Raw genomic sequence first — 23,369 nt, 5'->3', positions numbered from 1 at the left:
CACATATGCCTCTGAAATAGAAACATGGGGGCATTTAGAGACACGGTCTTCCAATTTCGGAGTCAACATCAACGAAACACAATTACTCTGCTATCTCACAACATGCAGTTTGATCCAGTGGCAGAAGCAAAACACAGAAATACAGGTTACAATATTCAACCCCAAAAGGCAATCCCTTTGCCGTGAGTTAGATGAAATAAACAACTGTCCTGAAAGTGATTCAGGCAAATGGTGGCACATTCACATATTATGAATGCAAATAAAGCCAGTCTTATCCTCCCTAAATAAGAAAGACCCAAGGATGGGAAGACAGCTGACCTCTAAAGACTGGAAAAGGAGGCAGGAGAGGGACTCCTGAAAGAAAATACAGTCTGTCAAATTAGCTACTTGCCATACAAATGACACACCTGTCACTAAACAACATCGACCTGTCAGAGTTAAAGTGCTTAATTACCTTAAATTACTTCTTTATCAAGCTGGTTAATAAAAATGATCTGAATGTAAAATACTGACTTCTCTTCAAAGTCATTCCAAGGTAGAACTTAGTATTACCTCAACAGCGTGACTTCAGCCAGCAACTGTTCTTTCTTTTGTTTCAAAAGTAAAAGAGTGGATAAAAGCAGTTCCTATTTTTATAAGAACCTACATGTTATTTTATTAACTATCTCTATCATGGCAATGCTGTGTCACCACCACATTATTAAAAGCTTCTTCCAGTGAGGATGTGATGTGTTACGTATTCTTTCATAGGACAGGAAAGTCTTTAACATAATGGTTTCAGGGGAGAGGACCATCACCTCGTTGCCTTATTATAACAGGCTTTTACCACATTTGTTTCAAGTGGATAATAATATACAATTCTTTTTGTAAAGGTGAGCCACACTGTAAACCGGATACAATTTTGCCTACTGAGATACTGTGTTGAGCTAGGCGTTTACCAAATTCCCCAGTCCCTGTGGTGTTTCCAATCTAGGAAAACATGGCTAACGTATTAAGAGGAGGGCAACGGATTTCAAGGATAATAACCTTAAAAAAAAAAAAAAAGCAGGATCAATATAAATTATATTCTGAGACATTTATCATCTTTAACCTTCAGGCTTGTTGCTTTCAGACTACTCAAGAATCCTGATTTGGCTAGATACATAGACAGATTCCCAGTTCTTTCTACATACGTGTCAATAATAGCTTTTGTTGCCAGCAACTCAGTAAAGTTGACTCGTGTCAAAGAACAGTCATGTTCTATTGAAAAAATTTAAATTCTGACCTATGATTGCCCTTTAATGTCTGAATACACAATGAACGTTGCTTTGAATGGTGAGTACACCAGTGCCTGGTGTTACTTCGCAATTACACATGTAAACAGAGTTCTTGTGGTCCTGCATCCATTCTTCCCAGCCATTCTTACTAAGTAGAATGGGTGATCTATCGCACTCTTCAGTTTCGGCACCTCTCACTTCCTTGTTAAAGGGACATATGTGAGGCTTCCCACCATTTAGCTACAAGTGCAGTGTTGGTTCAGCCTTCCTGTGTCAAGCATTTTATTTGTATATGTGTTGCAGGTATCTAGGCATATATTGTCACTGATATGTCCCTTTTTTCTCCTCTTACTCATCAATAATTACTTAGGAGAAAAGACAGAATCTGCAGCAACAAAATTATTATTCTATAAATACTTCCTTTTGAGTATGTGACAATATAAAAGTCATTTTTATTTTTGGTTTTTTTGAAATATGAAACAAAAGTGGTATCAACCACTGACTCCTTTTTCAATAGTACTCTCATTTTTTTCTGCCTTAATATTCTTCAAGAATACCACACTGCCATCAAGGAAAAGCTGTCTTTACACAGGGCGATTCCTACTGTGTCCAAGAAGAATGAGCAGTTTGAAAAGGCCCCCAGAGATTCTGATATGCTGCCATGGTGGGATGAGGCTGGGAGTGCCTCTCTCTCTTCCAATCGCTCCACCCCACTGAAAGGCAATGATCTAAAGATAGATACATTCTACATTCTTGCTTTCAAGTTGTGCCTTGTAATTTACATGAGGATACTAAAAGCTGCAGAGCCCGACCATTAAGCTGAAGTATGCTATAATAATTATTACATTAATAACTCACATGCATAACTACATTTTGCACATAAATGTACATTTGGACAAAATTCTAGTTGATTTTAAATGTGATATCGCATTTTATAATCATCCAGAAACTATCTATCATGGAATAAACTATTTTAACCTGTTTCATGTATAGGTTTTATTTTTGTCTGTTTTTACCTGAATCATTTCATTATGATTAAAAATGTGTGCCCTGGGTCACTTGGCCCCTGGAGCTCAACTTATCTTCAGTCACCAATGAACCCTTGAAAGCATTCAATTTGGCAATTTCCACTAGCTTTTTAACTGAATACTGAAAGAACCACGTAGAGTGCTGGGATACTGTGTATTTTGATTCAGGAATAGAGTTGCCGCATTTACTACCACATCCTAAAATCACAGTGTAAATCATCTTTGCTTGTGATTTTTAAAATGGTAAAGAGAGAAATGTTTGGGAAAACCTGGAACCTATTCTCCCATTCACATAAATGCTGTACATAATGTCTCTTTAAAATATAATAATAAGGCCTTCCTGATTTCTACTTTATCCATTTATACCACTAATTTTGGATTTCATAACCCCTCAGAACCTCTTCTAGTCATCCTTTTGATTTAAGCAAGATGCTGGGCATTTACTATGTGCTAGAAATTTTAAAGTATACCAGACAAAGGTCCTTTTTCTTGAGGGCTTCCAAGTCTAGTTGGAGAAACAGAGGCATAAACAAAGATGTGAATCACAGCATGAGTAAGCGTTACAAAGATGCGCATGGGAGCACGGAAGGCAATACTGAACTGATGTGCGAAGTTCAGGAAATGCTTAGCAGAGAAGACAGGTTAATTAAAACTTGAAGGTTAAGAAGAAATTAGCAGGAAGGAACACTGCAGGAGAACAGACAGAGAACAGGTTCCCAAAACAGTACGGGCAAGAGACCATGCAAGCCTGAAGTAGAGCAGATGGCACTGGGGACAGAACATATAGAACCAATCTGGCATATACGCTGGTGAGACAATCAACAGGTCTTCATAAAAATTTTAAATGGGGGTAAAGGAAGGCATATGGGAGAGGGAAGAGTTGAAAAAAACTGATTTCAAGGTTACTATTTTCAATGCATGGTGAGATGGTGATACCATTATCCTAGTGAGAAAATAAAATGCAAAATCCAATTTGTAAGAAGGGTAGAGAGAAAGAGTTCAGTTGGGGAAGTACTCAGTTTGGGGTACAGGAGGCACTCAGACGGAGATGTCTAGAAGACAGTGATTGTGAACTAAGGATAGGCATCAATTCATTCTCTGCTTTTGTCCCAATTCCCAAGTAACAAATGACCTACAAGACCAGCCATCTCCATGTCTGAGGTCTGAGTCTCTGCACAAAGTATCCTGAGTACCTGAGCCTGCCTCCCACCTGAACACAGCTAGTGATGAGTCTCCCAAGGACTCCTATTATTCCTGCACAGTCTTGGGGTTGGCAGAAAATTCTTTTCTGAGCTACAGGCAGCTTGGGAAGGGAAGCAATACGCCAATTCGAAAATGTCAGAATCTTCTTGTTCATCTCCGGCATTAATTCCCAGGGGATATATAGAGAAACCTATGTTGGTTCCTTAGAAATGCTACTTAAGCCAAAAAAGAAAAAGAAAAGAAAAAGTAGCTAAACATCCAAAGGGGTGGGGAAAAGAAGATAACATCAGCCAATCTAAGAAAGGCCAACCTGAATGGAAAAAGGAAAACTTTGTGATATCATGATTTTGAGAATGTCTGATAATGCTGGATAAAAATGTATACTAATTCAGATATTTTCCTTATTCAGGTCTTCTCCTTGGCACAGATAATCAAGTTTTACTTGATTACCCTATAACACTGAAATTCCTTAAACTGTAAGGTGGCTGATAGGAAGACAGGACAGGCATTATTTCTCTTTTACACATGCCTAATCCCTCCCTGCTTGCCAAAAGCATTGCTGACTGTGAACTGAGCTGCTCATTTCTTCTTCAGTCAGAAATCTTAGTGTTACTTCCATGTCTTTTTTACTGTCATATTATCTACTAGTTCAGGAAAAAAAAAAAAGTTACTAAGAAGTTCCAGAATATAAATCTACCAAACAAAAGCTTAAACTCTTTGACCTGAATTTGACAGCTAACTTAACAGGTTTTTGTGCTCTTTTTATTTTTTCCAGACATCTGCAGAATTTTTCAGATGGAAATTATCAGGATTTCTGTCAAAAGTTCTAAGAAAATTTCCTTAACCCTCTGCCCCTACATTCTATTCATAGAGAATACAATATTACATAAGTAAACACCAGAAATTTTTGACTTAAGAGCTTTCTATTTATAAGATTTAAACTACCCAGAATACACAATAATGCAATCAAGGCTTTCATTATCAGCAAGATTATAAATATTATTTCAGATTAATCATGGTACCCATAGCTGTGTCCCATATGTGGTTTCCCTACTATCCAGATGTCATTGTTGTGGTTTTTCACTAGGTCACGTGGTGGGTTACTGCCACACCAGTGTAGCAGCAGAATTAGTAGGTAAAGCAGTCCCAGGTCTGTTAGAGGGTAGTAAGTAGCCTAAAGGGTCTCAGGGAGAGGATGTGGGAAGGGATGGATGCAGTGTTGAATTAAATGAAGTATTAATAACAACCGAGAAGACTCCAGAGAAAAAAATACAGAGACAACTTTAAATAGTAACAGTCAGGATGGCATCAGATGTATTTTTATTATTATTTTGCATTCCTATTTTTTTCCAACTGACCTCTAAGAATCCAGGCTTGACTATAATATTCAATTATGTCTGAATTTGAATAAATACACTTGATTTTTATTAAAGAAGTTCCTTCCAAGGATTTTGGCTAACATATACAATAACTTTTCCTGATAGTTGTAGAAATGTGACTTTAAGTACCAAAATATTTTTGTTGTTTTTGTCCTATCGATTTTAAATGGAAAACATCCTTAGAGAACAATCTTCCTTGATTTTTCAAGCACAGTATACTGAACATAATTTATAGCTGGAATTATTTAAAGGTTTCTAAGACAATGGCAATTTATTTTTTTCAGTGTATAAATAGTGATTTTAATGTAATAGTTAAATGTAACATAATCATATGAATATTGCAGAAGAGCCAGTTTAGTTTGGATCACTGGTCTCTCTTTTCACAGGGAAATAATAAATGTTCTTGAGCCAAAAACAACTGGGTAGAAGTTTCAGGGTTGCCTTTCTTCCTCCCTTCCTTCCCATCCATCCATCCTTCCTTCTTCCTTCCCTCTTTTATTTCTTATCTTCTGTCTTTTGTATGTGTTATAGGGTACTTGCAGAATCCCTGTAAAGGGATTCATTGTTTACCTAGATAATATAGTGTAAATATGTTTAATGTCAATAAATATACTTGATGATATATATATATATGTATAGTCTTAAAGCAATCAAAAACACTATTAGTGCTACTAAATGAATTCAGCAATGGTACAGGATAAAAAAAATAATGGTGCAAATGTATGTATATTGACAATGGCAATTCAGAAGGTTGTTGACAGTGCCAATCACTACACTCTGGGGCCTTAACTGCTAAGGCTCATGGTATTCTTTTGTCTGCTTCCTACTGTTTTTCTCTTGCTATCAAGATAGCAAACTAATATTTCCTCTTCTTGTCAGTATGGCTCCTTGTATTCTAACAGTTGTAACCTGATCTGGGTTGGGAAAGATTAGGGCGTTTATTTTAATTGTGTGTGAAATAAAGGTAAATAGGCTCTGGAGGAGGACCAGGCAGCATGCTGCACCAAAAACTACGTCTGGTCATGTCTATATTGGCTGTTTTAGGGCTGATTCATTGATTTCTTGGTTCTTTGAATCATTCTAGACAGATGCTATAAAAGAGGCAGCCAAATCTGGAAAGGTAACACGTTAGGCATATACTTTCAGTTTAAGCAACTGATAAAGTATTTTAACCAATGATTTTTTTTAAAAATCTATACCAGGTTATTGGTTACTGGTTTTAAAACCCATTTTCCTTAATTTAGTTGAAGTGTCTGTCAATAGAAACAAGCATTATACACAATACATACAACCCATACAAAGTTAAAACTTTGAACGTGAACTTCACATGCTCACTGTTAGAATAGGTGCCACATTGGTTATGTGAGTGTGTATTAACATTCTCTGATGAAACAGCTGTGTTTGAACACGTACTGCTTGTGCAAGTAAAAGCCAGAACCACAAAGCAGCACATCTGAGGACAGAAAAGGTACACATATATTATAAAGGAAGTCTCAAGAAAGTAAAAAGACATATGACAGAAATTTATGCAAGGCTAAAATGATAAGGACTGAAGGGGCCTTTTACCCTCCCCTTTACCTTCCCAAGAATATGCTTGCTCCAGTCAAACCAAAACCTGTTCTCTCCCAGCTCAGGAGTGAGATCATTTCTTCAATAGCTCTTTGTAATGCTCGTTCTCACTGATTCAGTATTTGAAAATTATTGTTGTTATTGTTTTCCTACATCCCTTCTAAGTTACAAGGTCTACAACAACAAAGTATTTGTAAACCTTTGGCAGTAAGTCAGAGACAGGTTCTGGTCTTCCATTTACCATCTACATCAGCTGCTAATCTTGGTCAAATTACTTAAATTCTTGAAATCTCAGTTTCTTTATGTGAAAAAATGGAAAAATGAAACATACCTATAGTGCCTTCAAGGATCAGATGAAATACTCTGTTAGGCACAGAGCAGCGTATCTGGCACACGGTAAAAGCTAAGCAGGGAGAGCTGAGATTCAAAGCCAGTCTGGATCCAGAGTCCATGCTCAAAACCACTGCCCCAAGCTGCCACGTACACTTATATGTTCTGAAGTTTCTCTCTGAAAGGTATAATATCAGATTTGTCCCCGCTTATTTCTAATACTTTTCTGGCCAAACAAAGCCATTCTCCACTAGAATCCTAAATTCCAAGGGCCTGTACCCTTTCCAATATGTCATCTACTGAAAACTTAAAGAAGCAGCTTTGTATTCTATTTCAGTCAAAAACAAAAATGTTAATTCGAACACCAGATGGTTGAGGACAAACCCCTGTAGAGTTCTGTTTCTTAGGTTCTCTACGATGACACATATTCTTAATTAAAATCTCTTCAAGTATGCTCTCTCAAATATTAAACACCTGCATAAACCAGATTATATCTGTCCATTTTTTTTCTGGCATATGTGTTTTTTAATGGCAGACACCACATACACATGTTAAGTTACAGAAAGTAGGTATTTCCCCAATTTACCCATGAGACTGTTATCCTAAACAAAATCAATGTTATCCTAAACATTCATCAGAATCCAATAGACTACTTGTACCACCTGACCACTATTCTATCAGGAAATTAAAAAAAAAAAAAAAAACTTCTAGGATTTGAGAGTTTGCAAATTCTTGGTAGATCCATTGCTTCCTGAATTTAGATATAGAACACCTGGGAGAGCCACTTAAAGCAGTGGACACCACAGTCATTGAAGGCCACCGGCTGCATATACTACAGAATTAATGTGATTAAAGAGCAAAAGACACACTTTTAAATATGAGCCTAGAAAGAACTCTTCTCCCTCACCCTTAAACTAACCCTCTAGAAATATAAATGTCCAAATGGAAAAGAAGAGTTTTCTTGGTAGCATAATTAAAGAGGACTGTTCTCTGACCACCATAAAACATACTGATTCAGGTTAAAATAAGATGACAAAAAAACCAATTATCTTTTAGCACTTGTACCACTTTAAGTGATTAGATTGTCAAATCACTTCCAAAATGGAGAAGGAGGATGGCTATAGTCATAAATATTGAGGCCTCACACATATAAATGTCCATTATAAAGTACTCTGTAAGATTCCTTTTTATATTTCTTTGTGTATAAATGTTATCAAAGAATCATCCTTGGTGCTAAACTTTAGGTTTTTATTAAAAAGAATCACTTTCCATCTATATCACTTTGTTCAAGTATTCAACCTTAGATTTAATTTAGAAATTGGCCCTGTAACTTGTAACTCGATTTAGTAGAAGTACAATATTTTAATTGGTTCATGGATGTTGACATAAAACATAACTGGAAGTATGAAACTTAAGATGCTGAGAATGTCTTTTAAGAACCACCAGGTGATGGTAAATAATCACATCTAGAATCTTCTAAGACATAAAGTGCTGTTACTGAATTGGTAACAGAAATTTGGTTCATATTTTAAGCTCTGATGTATTTACAGAGTTATTAAACAGTTCAGACTTGTAAAAATTTGCCCTAATTCACCGAAGTATAAAATTTATTGATGAGCAACTACAATATAAATAGTATCAAGCAACACATCAGTGGTATAAATGAAAAGAATTCTAAGGAGGAATGTCATCTCACTGGTACAGATCAGGCCTCCTGTGTTGGTTATCTATCACTGCATAGCAAATTACTCCCCAAATTTGTAGTTTAAGTAATATATGTTTATTATCTCATAGTTTATGTGGGTGAAGAATTTGAGAACAGCTTAACTGAGTGGTTCTGACTCAGAGTCAAGGTTGCAGTCATCTGGAATTGGCTGGGAGGGCGTATCTGCTTCCAAAACGCTTCACTTCCATGTCTGTTGGTAGGAGGTCTTATTTCCTCACCCCATGGGCTTCCCTATAAACTGCTGGGTGACCTCAAGTCACAGAAGCTGGCTTCCCCAGAGAAAGTAATTAAAAGAGAGCAAGGAACAAGCGTCATGTCTTTTGTACAATGGTCACACCATCATTTCAGCCATGTTGTTTTCATTAGAAGGGAGTCCTCACTAAGTCCAGTCCATACAGAACTTGAGGTATAAGATGAGAGAGATGAATCATATGTGATTCCAAAGCATGATGGCTTCAGTGTCTAAAAAAGTAATGATGCCTTTCACAGAGAGATGACAGGAGGGAAAGTGTAGTGAAGTTCATAAACTTCTAGCTGTTACTTTGGACATACTCCATTAAAAGTCCCATGGGCCAAGCAGGTAAAGATGCCGCCAGATGGTCAGCTAGAATTAAAGGCCAATGTTCAGAAGACAGGCCACCCCAGAGCCATAAATAGCATTGGCAGATGAAGGTGTGGAGTGGAAAGCAGCACTAAGGAATAAAATCCAGAGAGAACAGACCCAAGGAGAAAAATCTTGGAAATATTCACTTTCAGGAAACATCAAGAAACAACAGTTAAAAGTACAGGAAAGAATGAACAGAGAAGTATCATAGAAACCAATGGCAAGAGAATTAAAAGTGGACACTAACTGACAGCAAAACGGAAGAAACTGAGGGTGACTAAAAGGTCCCCAGTGTGTCTCTACCACGCAGACCACAATGACCTATGAGGCACCTACAGAGGAGAAGAATGGAAGAGAAATCCAGACTGTAGAGGTGGGAGGAAAGAAAAATAAGGAAGTATAGACACTTGATGGAAACTACTCTTAAAGGAAGTATAATGGTTAAAACATAAGATATAAAAAAAAATGGTAGAAGAAATGATAGCAGGACGGAGGCAAGCAATTCATTCTAGAGGAGTGCCCTACTAGAAAGCAGAAAGGAAATAATCATAAATACAAATTAAAGGTATAGAAACCAAAGTAATAGCTTTCCCATTCTGCAGGTTGCTTTTTCATTTTGTTGACTGTTTCCTTCACTGTGCAAAAGCTTTTGATTTTGATGTAGTCCTGGTAGTTTATTTCTGCTTTTGTTTCCCTTGCCTGAGGAGACATATCCAGAAAGATGTCAAAGAAGTAACTGCCTCTGCTCCCATCTAGGAGTTTCATGGTTTCAGGTCTCACATTTAGGTCTTTAATCCATGTTGAGTTTATGTTTGTATATGGTCAAAGAAAGTGGTCCAGTTTCATTCTTTTGCATGTAGCTGTCCATCTTTCCCAGCTCCATTTATTTTAGAGACTATCTTTTCTGTATTGCATATCCTTGCCTCCTTTGTTGTGGATTAATTGACCATATAAGTGTGGGTTTATTTCTGGGCTCTATTTTGTTCCATTGATCTATTTTTGTACCTTACTGTTTTGATTACTACAGCTTTGTAGTGTATCTTGAAGTCTGGGATTGTGATACCTCCGGCTTTGTTCTCTCTCAAGATTGCTTTGACTGTTCAGGGTCCTTTGTGGTTCCATAGAAACTTTAGTATTATTTTTTCTAGTTTTGTGGAAAATGCTATTGGTATTTTGATAGGTATTGCACTGAACCTGTGGATTGCTTTGGTTACTATGGACATTTTAACAATACTAACTCTTCCAATCCACGAGCACAGAATACCTTTCCATTGGCTTGTATCACCTCCAATTTCTCTCATCAATGTTTTATAGTGTAGAGTACAGGAAGATCTTTCACCTCCTTGGCTAAGTTTATTATTTTTGGTGCAAATGTAAATAGAACTATTTTCTTAATTTCTCCTTCCGCCAGTTCATTATTAGTATATAGAAACACAACTGATTTCTAGGTACTAATTTTATATCCTGCAACTTTACCGAATTCCTTTATTATTTCTAATAGTTCTTTGCACATGATACATCCAATAAAGCATTAGTATCCAAAATATATAAAGAACTTATACAACTCAACACCAAAAAATAATAATAATCCAATTAACTTTGGGCAGAGGACCCGAATAGACATTTTTACAAAAAAACATACAGATAGACGAGTGACACATGAAAAGATGCTCAACATCACTAATCATCAGGGAAATGCAAATCAAAACTACAATGACATATCACCTCATATCTGTTAGAAAGCCTAGAATCAAAGGGACAAGAAACAGCAAGTGTTGGCAAGGATGCAGAGAAAAAGGAACCTTTCTGCACTCTCGGTAGGGATGTAAATTAGTACAACCACCGTGGAAAACAGTATGGAGGTTCGTCAAAAGATTAATAGAAATACCATATGATCCAATCATTCCACTACTGGGTACTTACCCAAAGAAAATAAAAACACTAATTTGAAAGGATATATGCATCCCTATGTTTACTGCAGCAGTGTTTACAATTGCCAAGATAAGGAATCAGCTCAAACGTATGTCAGTAAGGTAAATGGATAAAGATGATGTGGTATACAGACACAACGGAAAGCACTCATCCATAAAAAAGGATGAGATTTTGCCATTTGTGATAACATGGATAGACTTAGAGGATATTACGCAAAGTAAAATGAATCAGAGAAAGACAAATACCATATGATGTTACCTATATGTGGAATCTAAAACACAAAACAAATGAATAAACAAACACAAAGCAGAAACAGACCTATAAATACAGAAACAAACTGATAGTTGGGGGAGGGGTGCAAAATGGGTAAAGGGGAGTGGGAGATACAGGTTTCCAGCTATGGAATGAATAAAGGTCATGGAAATAAAAGATGCAGCATAGAAAATATAGTCAGTGATGCTGCAATCCGTATTGTGACAGATGGTAGTCACACTTGTGATGAGCATGGCATGACGTATATAGTCCTTGACACTACGTTGTACACCTGAAACAATCTAACATCATGTGTCAACTATAGTAAAAAACAAAAACAAAAATCAAAGTAATAGAGTACCAGGGGTGTGGGTCAAGACCACAGATTTTTTTTTTTTCCTCTGAAGAAAACAGATTAGAAGAGAAGGTAGCATTTGAGGTGGAAAAGTTGGAAACTTAAAGGTATTCACCTGGAAAGTCCCCAAATGGGAAGGAAGCTTTGGGGATTTTATCAAAGCAGCCCTCAGCATTTGAAAACAAAGATGTTCAGTCCAGTTTTAAATTTAAAGCTCCATGATAAATGCATAATTTTTAAAAAATTGTTATCACTGTTTCTTCTCAGTTAATATGACCACAGGAGTTGACTATTTTGTTACAGAGGTTATAGATATCTGTACGTTTCTTCAGTAGTAACCAGGAAAAAAAAAAAAAAGGACTTTTTTTTTTTTTTTTTTACTTCTGGTGTTGAGGGGAGATTTCACATGAGTAACAAACAAAACAAACAAAGAGAGTGCATTCTCTGGGTTACATTTCCTGAAATATTATTTTTAAATAATTGTTTGGCCTCTCAATTTCTTTGATATCACCTTTAAAAATAAAACAGTTTGGATGCACACATTTATGTGACACTAAGCTCTGGGAAACCTGTGACTTTGAGCTCCAGGGATTTTGCTACTGTGAAACTATGTAAATAAATCCTGAAAGCTATGTTGATTGAATCAGAATTGGTCTACTTTGACAAAAATATAAAATGGCCGCTGATAGGGCAATCTTTTATTTTAGGAATGAGCTGCATGGTTTTTTAAATTGGACTGAAAACTGAAACTATTTGAAATGTAACTTACAAAGAGAAAACCGTTAGTATACTTGGCTCAATGAATACATTTACTGTTTGAATGTGGTAAATGTTTTTGAAAAAAAAATGAAGTAAACATACACTTGAAAAAAATTAATATTACAGTTTCCCAAATTTATGTTTTCTAGAACACAACTGTAAAGAACAAAATGCTATAAAATTCTTGATTTTGGCTTCATTCAGGGTTGTTTTCATCTTCATGTTATAGATTATGGCATTATATACTTTTGTTTAAAAAAATAAGTTTACCTGAAATAGTTAAAATATAAAAGTTATATATATAAAGTACTATTACTAAATTATATATGGCTATATATTGTTTATGGTACATAGAGTTAATTTTTTAAGACTTTAAACCTAAGAGCACTTAAGCCCTATTAAATTCCCCAGTTAAACATCTGTGTTTTTCAGGGACTTGCAGGTCTCTAATATTTTGAACATGCAAAACTGAAAGTCTATACCTATACCCTCATAAATATACATGAATGTCCATCCTTACATAGGTAGCATATTTATACCTAAACACATTCTCATATGTACAGTATTTTGAGTAGTATTCTAAACACAAGAATTTATCATTTGTAGCTTATACAGACAAAACTTCATTGGAATAATGGTTAAAATAATGAGTTTCATGACGTGCATTATACAGAGAAATGTTGACAAAGTAAGGCATGAGAAGTTAAAATAAGATACAGGATGGTTTCCACTCTTAAAATGTTGGAAATGCTGAAAAGAAGAAGAAAAAACTAGCCTTTAACTGATTCACTGATTAATATCCATATTTTTGAATTAGACACAAATTTTAAATAATTTTTTTCTAAACATTTAAATAGTGGTAGCTTATCATTTTTTAAAATTTTTACTTAAATTTTAGTTAGTTAACATACAGTGCAATATTGGTTTCAGGAGCAGAATTCAGTGATTCATCACTTACATATAGCACCCCAGTGCACATCACAACAAATGCCCTCCCTAAGGCCCATCCTCCATTCAGCAAAATTATGGAATGCTTCATGAATTTACGTGTCATTCTTGCACAGGGGCCATGCTAATCTTCTCCGTATTGTTCCAATTCTGTTGTATATGCTGCTGAAGTGAACACTATCAATGGTTTTTATTTTAAATTCCTTTAATATATATCTGATACATGTGTTATTTTTTTCTTAACTTCACCTACAAATTTTGTGATATTTAATCATAGTTATGCATTCAAAATAAAAAAGGGGCTTCTCTAATACAAGAAAATGATAATTTTATTAGACCAACTCTCCTAATGGAAATAATAAGGTCCAGAAAAAAATAATAAAGACAGCCAGTATTTGTGGGGCCAAGATCATAGATAGAAGAGAAGTAACAAAGTAAGATAAATTTTTCCTGCCACTTTTTCACCTAACACTTTTACACACTTGCCAATTCAAAGCAAGGCACTGGTAGCAAGGTAAGTTATGGTGAAGACCTTTCAGCAATCTCAGAGGGATAGAGAAAACAAACAAAACTGGAGGCCAGTACCACAAAGGCAAAAAGGACTCAATTAATAACCCCTATTAACAGAGCAATGGGAATCACAATAAAGTGAACTCAAGATTCCTTGTGGTATTGCCCTTGACACTTGCCAAATCCTAAATTTCTCACTCAGTAAAAGGATAAGAAACCAAACAGAAGGAAGTTGATAAGAGGGGAAAAAGCTTAAGAATGTTTTTGACAATCACATTGGAGTTCAGATTCTTCCAAGAAAGAGGACCCTATAAACACCTTCAGTGTTTAAAGGAAATTCCAGAAGTGTTACCCTAAGGGTAAGGGAAAACTGGAGAGAGATCACTATTCTGAAAGACTAAATCTCAGCCTCATTATATCTCAATCCCTATCTGGAATAAGGGGATCTAATCTTACTTTAGCTGTCAACTCAAAGAAAACTAAATCCTGTCTAAAGGAGATTACCTCTGCAATTTTTTATACTAAATATCGAGCATTCAATAAAAAAATCCCAAGCACATGAGAAGACAGAACCAAATGACCAAACACCAAGAGAAAAAAACAAACAACAGAAAAAGACCCATAGGTGATCCAGATATTGGTATCATCATAAACAGGCTTTCAATTCAAGAATCACATGACTGAGGGGCACCTGGGTGGTGCAGTCGTTAAGCGTCTGCCTTTGGCTCAGGGCGTGATCCCGGCCTTATGGGATCGAGCCCCACATCAGGCTCCCCCGCTATGAGCCTGCTTCTTCCTCTCCCACTCCCCCTGCTTGTGTTCCCTCTCTCGCTGGCTGTCTCTATCTCTGTCGAATAAATAAATAAAATCTTAAAAAAAAAGAAAAGAAAAGAAAATATCCTGAATGAAGTACAGAGAAAGTTACGGAAATTACAAAAATGAATATGAAATTTATATGCGATGTTTTAAATAAAGAAACAAGATGTATATCATATCTCTAATCAGAATTCTTAGAAGAGGATAAATAGAATACAGCAGAAGCAATATTTGAAGAGATGCCAGCTGAGATATTTAAAACAACAGGAAGACATTAAGACACAGACTCAAAAGCAGCTTTACTATGTTCAAGAGGGAAAAAAAATGAAAAATATGTACTTATGTAGTTACATCTCTACTGAAAATGAGAGAAGAAAAGAAAGTCTTAAAATAGTAAAAATACATTATCTTTAAACAACATTAAAATCAGTTGACTTTACATTTAAAATGGTTTGTTTAAGAAAAAACTCCACATCAAGCACTACTCATATTTCATGTTATATCCAACATTGTAGTGCAAGACCTAGCAATGTAATAAGGTCATCAAAACTTTGAAAATTTATATGAGAAAATAAAACACATTATTTACAGATATGATGATACAGATAGAAAACTCCAAATAATCTATATAAAAACTACTGGATTGAACAAGTGAATTTATTAAGTCATTGGACCCAAGTCAAAATACAAAAAAAAACAAAAAACAAAAAACAAAAAACTATACACTAGTAAAGAAGACAAAAAAATTAGAACAAAAAAACTCTTAAGGTACTATTTCCAATAAGATGAAAAATAATAAATACTCCAAACAAGCCAAACAAATGATGTGTTAGAGCTATATATAGAATCTCACTGAAAGAAACTAATAACTAAATAAATGGAGGGATATACCTTGTTCATGGATTGGATAATTCAATATATAAAGTCCAATTCTTTTCAAACTGTTCTATGTAATGTCAATGAAAATTTCAGATTTTTTTTTTTTAATTGACAAGATGATTTTCAAATTCCTACAGAAAAGCAGAGGATTTAGAAAAGCCAGGGCAAGACTGGGGAGTTGGGGGTGGGGAACAACAGAGGATTTACACTACTGAACAGAGACATTTACTGTAAGGCTATGGTAACTAAAATACTCTGGTCTTGGCACAAGGATAGAAAATAGATCAATAGAAGAGAGACCAGAAATATACCAGTATGTAAGTGGTTACTTGATTTAGGGCAACAGTGACACTGTAGTACAGCATGGAAAGGATGATTTGCCAATTAAAGGTGCTGGGTCAACTAGATCTTCATACAAACATTAACATGGATCCTGACCTCACATCATACATATAAATCAACACTAGAAAGATCTGTATACCCAAATATGAAAGATAAAATAAAACTTCTAAAAGCCAATAAATTTTAGGGTAGGTGAATATTTCCTCCAAGAAACCCCAAAATAACTAACTAAGATAAACGATTAACAAATTGGGCTATGTTAAAATGAAAAACTTCTGTTTATCAAAAAAAAAAATACCATTACTAGGGTGAAAAAGTCACAAAAGATATTTGCAATATATGCATCTAACAAAGAATTCATATACAGCAAAGAAAAAATTATGACAAATTAATTTAAAAATAATGTATTGGGACAGATGGCAACTACATGTATCATGATGAGCATTGAGCAAGTATAGAATTGTTGAATCAATATGTTGTACACCTGAAACTAAGACAAAATTGTATGTTAATATTTCAATTTAAAAAAATGAATCTAATCTTAAAAAGAAAATAACCTAGTTTAAAAAAAAAAGAAAAAAAAAGGAAAGAAACGAAGAACCTTGAACCCTGTAACAGAATGGAGAATGTATCTCATCTAAAATCAAAGGATAAGTACAAAGGTGACAATATCATAGGAGGTGATTAATCAAAGTCTGGCAAGGGAACTGATCAGAGCCCAACCAAACAAATAAAATTTAACATGAATTTTTAAAAACTGAATAGGAGAGAACAGAAAAAGATGCTTCAAGTAGGTGAATAATCATTACAAAATTAAGAAGGAATAAGCTACCATGGAATGCCCAGAAAATGGCAATTCAATAAAACTGGAGTTTAAGGTGACTGATGGAAGGAGGAAGAAGATAAAGCACAAAAGAAAGGATGCATGAAGAGCCTCATATATGCCGTGCTTATTGAGCTGGACTTTATCTGGTAGATAAGCAGGAATCAAATGGGATTCCTGCACAAAAGCGTGGTGAGAATTCAGCTGCTCCACACGGTACCAGCATGGAATGGTCTATCAGAGGTAATACTGATGGTTATGTGTTCTGTTTGGACCCCCTGCCTGGACTCTAATACCAGCATTGCCATTTCCTACTTCTAAATCCTAGTGTAAGTTATTTAACCTCTTTGTTCTCACCTCTGAATGGAGGCAATAGAGCTATCTATCTTAGAGAGCTGTTATGAATATGTTAATACATATAAAGAGCCTAGAACACTGCCTGGCACATACCACTATTTGAACATTAGATATTACTACTGTTGTTGAGAAATTTAGTTCTCCTTTCCAGTGGAGAAGCAACATAACATAAAAGTCTTATTAATGGAGGGGCGCCTGGATGGCTCAGTCGGTTGAACGTCAGGTTATGATCTTGGGGTCATGGGATAGAGCCCCATGCTGGGCTCCTTGCTCAGTGCTGAGTCTATTTGTCCCTTCCCTCTGCTCCCCACCTCCCCCTCCCCCCGCCCCGCTTGTGTGCACACGTTCTCGCTCTCTCTCAAATAAAGTCTTAAAAAAAAAAAAAAGTCTGGTAATGGAAATTGAGAAGCCTGAATACTATCTGTCCTAATAGTTATTAATCAGTTGGGTGACTTCAGACTTTTGGATTTTCTCAATTTCCAATTGCCCATTTATAAAAAGACTACACGGTTCGTGATTCTTTATTTTTTTCCTGTAACTGCTCCAGGATTTCAGCAGCCTTCAATATGACCACTATGACACAGATACTGATTTTTTTCTTCATGATTATGGATTTTCCAGTAGCACATATTGGATTGATATTTAGCCAAATGGCAATGTTTTTGCTTTTCATATTTATTTACTTGTTTAAAATGTCTGTTTTAATTCTTAAGAGGGAGATCAAAAGGTGATTATTAATAAGAAATTAATACAGTCCAAAGGAAAGTTGGTTTGTGAAAAAAATGTGTACTGATTTTTTTCTGCTTTTAAAGCTTTGCGAGTTGACTAATTATGGAGTGTCTAATGATTACACAAAACCAGTTATGAAGCTTTGCTCCTTTCTACAGGAATATTACCATAAGACTCTCATCATATCAGTGCTGGTGTACCAAGGAATGATGGGAGGGGTAAGGATGGGTGGGGGGAGCAGGGACCTGCCCTGGTGAGGAGCAGCATATCATCACTGACATTATTTACAATTGCCAGCATATGGTGTAATAAAAAGCGACTGCCTTTTAGTCAATCTTATTGTTGCTTTTAAATTCCCTAGAGATAATGAACTTCCTTATTACCTGCATCCAGGGCAGGCAGCTCCCATTGTTCCTGTTTTGCGATGCCACTGCTTATCAGTACAGGAAATCAATTATTTTATTATGGGAAAAATCCTAAGTGAAAGAAGTAGGAGGCAAATTTTTATACATAATTTCAAGTACGATCTCCAGTATATTATATATAAACATTCTATTCAGAAACCTACAGAAAGTGTTAAAATGCACACACACATGCTTGTGTGCACATGTACTTCCCTATCCATTTCTCTTACAGGGAAGAAAATAGCTAGAATTTTATTTCATCTCCGTCCTGTATTTTTCCATATTTTCTGTAGGGAAAAATTTGTACTCTGATAATAAAGAAAAAATACACCATTTTTATATGCATTTGTTGATCCAGTAAGCTGTGTTTACCAATCAAAATTTTGAAGGTGTATTATTTACATTAAAATTTTTCTACTTTGAAACTTCAGGAAATACCTCCAGAATATGCTGATACGTTAACAGTAAAAAGGTGGGGAAAAAATCCAGATCCTATATAATACACAGGTCATTCACATAATGTTCATACACCCAACAACATTTTATCTATATATCTCTATGAATCTAATCTGCTAGCACAGCTTCCAAATATTAAACTGTAAACAACCTGAAGTGCTTCCTTTTCCACTTATATGACATAACAGAGTGTCTTACACAGAGCAGGGATTCAATAAGACATAGAGATTTAAATTATGGGTCAAAAACATTTCATGACTCCCTACGGGCCATAACCACTGAACTGATTTGAAAGACCTCCACAATTCGATCTTAATATACCTCTCCCACCAACCAGTGCCTGCCTTTTTTTCAAACCCACTCTACTCACACCACATTCTCTGTCTGAAAATACAAATTTATTCACCCAAGTGACCTGTGAACAAAGTGACCTCCCAAGTGACAACTTCCCGGTATCATATTCTGTCCTTCACTCACCTGACCCAGCATATGAGAGTTGCTAAATAATTGCCTTTGGGAGGTTCCATGTCTTACCAGGTTATGTAAGCTCCTGCTTTATCAGGTCCTGGGTCAGCACCCAGCCAGTCTTACCTTATCTCTCACACTCTATTTGCCCAATTCTTTGTATCCAAATTTTATGTAAGTTACTTTCCATCCCTTACCTATGCCCTCAGATCAGGACTGATCTCCAAGTCCAGTCTCTCTGTGTTTAGATTCAAATGTGATCTCTAGTGTCTATTCAGACATGTCTGTAGGTCTTGGTGGCGAGGTTACTAGTCAACCATCCTGCGGACGTGGTGAAAATAGGAACTTCCAGGCCTCCGTAACCTGGTCGCTGTGCTTCCTGATTCCAACTCTCTGATTACTGATGCCACCTTCAAATGACAATGCCATCATTCCAATTGCTCAGGCCAAAAATTCTGGAGTCATTTCATATTCTCTAACTTATTTCACACCCACAGTTACTGTCTTCAAAATATATCCAAAAACTAACCATCGCTGCTGCCATCTCAACCACCTAATGTATCATCATCTCAGACTTGAATTTTTTTCAGAGCCTCTGATATGCTTATTCTTGAGCCCTACCGTCAATTTTCAAAATCGCAGCCAGATGTACCCTTTACTATGGCATATATGAAATTGATTGTGTCTTTCTTGTACTCAAAATTCTCCAGTGGTTCCCTATTTTACACAGAGCATAAGCCAAGGTGCTTATAATGGCTCATGTGGACCTCCCTGTTACTTCTCTGAGCCCACCTACTCATCTCCTCTTTTAGCTGGGTCCAGCAACTGGCATCCTTAATGGCATCCTCTAACAAACATGAAGCCATGTTCCTGCCTTAAAGCTCACCCTAAGTCTAGCCTGCTCTGCTGCGAATAGACGCATGGCTCATTTCCTCTTTCCTTGACTGTCGCTTTCTTGATGAGGTATACTCTGAGCACCCTATTTAAAAGGCAGACTAACACCATCACCACTCTCAACTCTCCTGACCCAACCATGTTTGTGCTTCTGTTTTCCTTTTCTCCTTACCACTCCTCATGTATTATGCTTATTATCTACCTTATTTGTATGTAAGCTCCATTCAAAGGCAGGGTTTCTTACATAGTTTACTCTCTTATGTATCCATAGAATTTAGACCAGTACCTGACATACAGCAGGCATTAAATATTTGCTCGAATGAATGAACACCTGCCGTGTTTTTTTTACCTATCAGGTTGTCCAAAGAGTGACTGATCCCCCTCACAGTTGAAGCCTGAAGAGGCCAAAGGACAACTTCATCATCTGACTGCCCTTCTCTAACTTCAAATTTCCCCCACATTTAAACTCAGGAGAACCCATTTCTTTTCAGTGCCTCCTTATGTAGTCTGCATCCCAGATACTGCCTCTCATCACCTTAATCATAACCTTCTGTCAGTGGCAGGTAGCTTCCTCTGACTTCTCACGGCAGCCCTTGTACGTGGCTCGTGTGGAAACCTGTGCTTCTACATCTCCACCGTCTAGTCTGCATCCTAGATCCCCCACCGTATCTTCTAAGACCTCCATCGAGGAATAGGCGGTCATCGCTACTTTCCAATCATGATCATTTTGGAGTCACGCCTATCACAAAAAAGCAGATTATCAGTAAAATATGGATGATAAAAATACAGAATTCACAGGGTGGTTGTGAAGGTCACTTTAAGGTAATGCACGTAAAGTGCTTAGCACAGCGTGTGACACGTATGTGCTCAGTGAATAACACCTGATACTGTTACTAGACTACATAATAAAATCCGTTACTCAAAACCAGATCCCAGTTGCAGTCCTGATGACAACAGCCAACATTTTTTTTTCAAGATAATTTGAAGAGTGACCAGTTTAAAAAAGAATAATATAAAAGTACATACCACATGCTGAACCTGTGGCAACTGCAGAAGGCGAGGCAGAATTCTTCAAATACAAAATGTCAGTCTGGCGTTGCAGCCCTCATCATCTCAAAAAGGCTCGCGCAGAAAACCCCCATTACATGTTACATCTCATTCAAAGGACAGATAAGTAAAGGACAGTCACATCCTTATTCTCAAGAAAGTTAACTTTTGATAAGAATCCTCAATGTGCACTTGAGGTCCTAAGCTTATCTCGTTTAGCTGCAAGGTATCTTTCATTTATTACATTTTAAACAAGAATGCCTATAAAGTCAAGTTATTTTCCTCTTGCCCCTGTTCTTTTCACTCCCTGCTGGAATACCACATGCTTCTTCTGCTCTGCAGAGTTATTTTTCTGCCCTGGCTCTAAAGGGATCTGAGTTTGGACGCCTGGGTGACTCAGTCAGTTAAGCGTCTGCCTTCTGCTCCGGTCATGATCCCAGGGTCCTGGGAGCCCCACATCAGGTTCCCTGCCCTGCTTCTCCCTCTGCCTGTTGCTCTCCCTGCTTATGCAAGTGTTCTCTCTCTCTCTGACAAATAAACTCTTTAAAAAATGAATGAATGACTGTGTGGTGTCATGTTTGACATGTCAACTATTTCATTCCATCCTCACAAGGAGCCTATGCGGTATTAGCATCTCCATTTTACAGATGGGAAAAATAAAGCTCAGAGAGGTTGTAGTATAATAGCTAATACAAAACAGCTGTTTGAGCTGGGATTCAACCCAGCCCTAACTGACTCCAAGACTCAGAGCTTTCATACCATTCCCTGAAGTCTTTTAAAAAACATTCTTTGAATTTGGGTGATTTAAAAAGAAAAAGAGAGAGAGACAGAAGCTACAGTGTTTTGTCCATACAAGTTTTCAAGTCAACTAAGGAAGCCCAAAACTTGATCTTGCAATAAGGTCAGAGTCCCTACATGGTGTCTTCCTTCCTCTCCCCTCCCTTAAGTAATTGTGTTAAAACTGTATATTGTTTCATGGCAGTTACTGCTAACAGTAGAGGAAGGGAGTAGGTAAATGAACTAGGAAGAATGTGGAATGTGTTACCCCCTGCATAGCACCAGGAGCTTGGTGTAGAAAGTGGATTCCTGTACAGACACAGCAACAGTTAGCACAGTAAAGCCAGTGCATTTTAACAAAATCTTTCTCTCCCCCACACACACATTTGTGTGTGTGTGTGTGTGTGTGTGTGTGTATGAACATGTAATGTGTTTTAGAGAAGAGGTATTCAAATTAATGTCATAGGATAAAAACTGTCATTAAATCTGACTACACAAAAAAAATTTCTTGGAAAAAAACTAATTTTGACTCAAGTTCAAAAAATTAAAGTATTCACAGTGAGAGCTGCAACAGGGAGGGCAGAAAGGAAATTCTTAATGAAAATCAGGAACATCAGGGCAGTGATGATCCTAGCCTAATAAAGGCACTGATAAATACATCAATATCACTTAGCTAGGCAGGATATGATCACAAAGTTATGCAGATGGAAGTGACACACTATGACACAAAAAAATTATTCCTATAATGGACTAATTCAGCAAGGCGTATAACGCATTGAAATAATCCTGAATTGGTAAGCACTAGTAGAGATCTGGACAGCAACATTAGATTTAAAAACACACTGAAAGGCTTTGCTTCATGTCTTTCACTACATAAATGAAGATACCTGGGGAGGTGCAATGACCTGTTCAATCTCTAACTAGTTAGTGGAAGACCCCAGATAATAGAGCCTCTAGTCTAGTACTACCTTTATAATACCAGGCAAATCCCAGGAAAAGCCTCACCATCTGTTCACCTTCCCATTTGTGGCCATGGGCAATTGGTGGTTAATGTTTCTCTGTATTACTAATAGCTCCCCAGGCCATAACAGCCACACCCAACAGCAGTGACTCAGGAGAGGCAGTACAGAACAGCTCAGGAAATACTCTGCCCTAATTCTCACTAGATTCATGCTTATGTGTCTTCTTGAGTCCCTATTTCACAAGAGTAAGATTCATACCTCACAGAAGAAGCTAGCCTAGAATAAGGAAACAGAGGAAAACAGCATTCTGGTTAAGCATTCACATATTCAAGACAATCAGAAATCATAACTTTAGGGATATCCACTGAGAGGCTAGAAGAAAAATTACTTTAATGAAAGATGACTTTTTAAAGTAATTAGAGAGGATACTTTCATAAGAGGTGTTCACAGTAATTAAGAATACATGCATATATCATCTTGGGAACACCTCTTGAGAGACAAGTAATTACCTGGGAAAAGTCTTGCTAGACGCTATCAGATTATATAAAGTTGACCCAAATATAATTA

At 36.6% G+C, this 23,369-nt stretch overlaps 1 protein-coding gene and 1 non-coding gene across 2 annotated transcripts in view; both read right to left on the bottom strand.

Moving 5' to 3' along the window:
• FAM83B (family with sequence similarity 83 member B) overlaps positions 1-23,369 on the bottom strand; it is a 60,230-nt gene that overhangs the window by 32,721 nt on the left and 4,140 nt on the right. The window lies entirely within an intron of this gene.
• Positions 13,413-13,519, bottom strand: LOC121105730. Its single transcript, XR_005838381.1, has one exon. It is a non-coding gene; the product is annotated as a U6 spliceosomal RNA (small nuclear RNA).

Source organism: Ursus maritimus, unplaced genomic scaffold, assembly GCF_017311325.1.
Source record: "Ursus maritimus isolate PB19 unplaced genomic scaffold, ASM1731132v1 scaffold_29, whole genome shotgun sequence".
In the NCBI taxonomy this organism is placed as follows: domain Eukaryota; kingdom Metazoa; phylum Chordata; class Mammalia; order Carnivora; family Ursidae; genus Ursus; species Ursus maritimus.
This window is presented reverse-complemented; position numbering and strand designations above follow the sequence as displayed.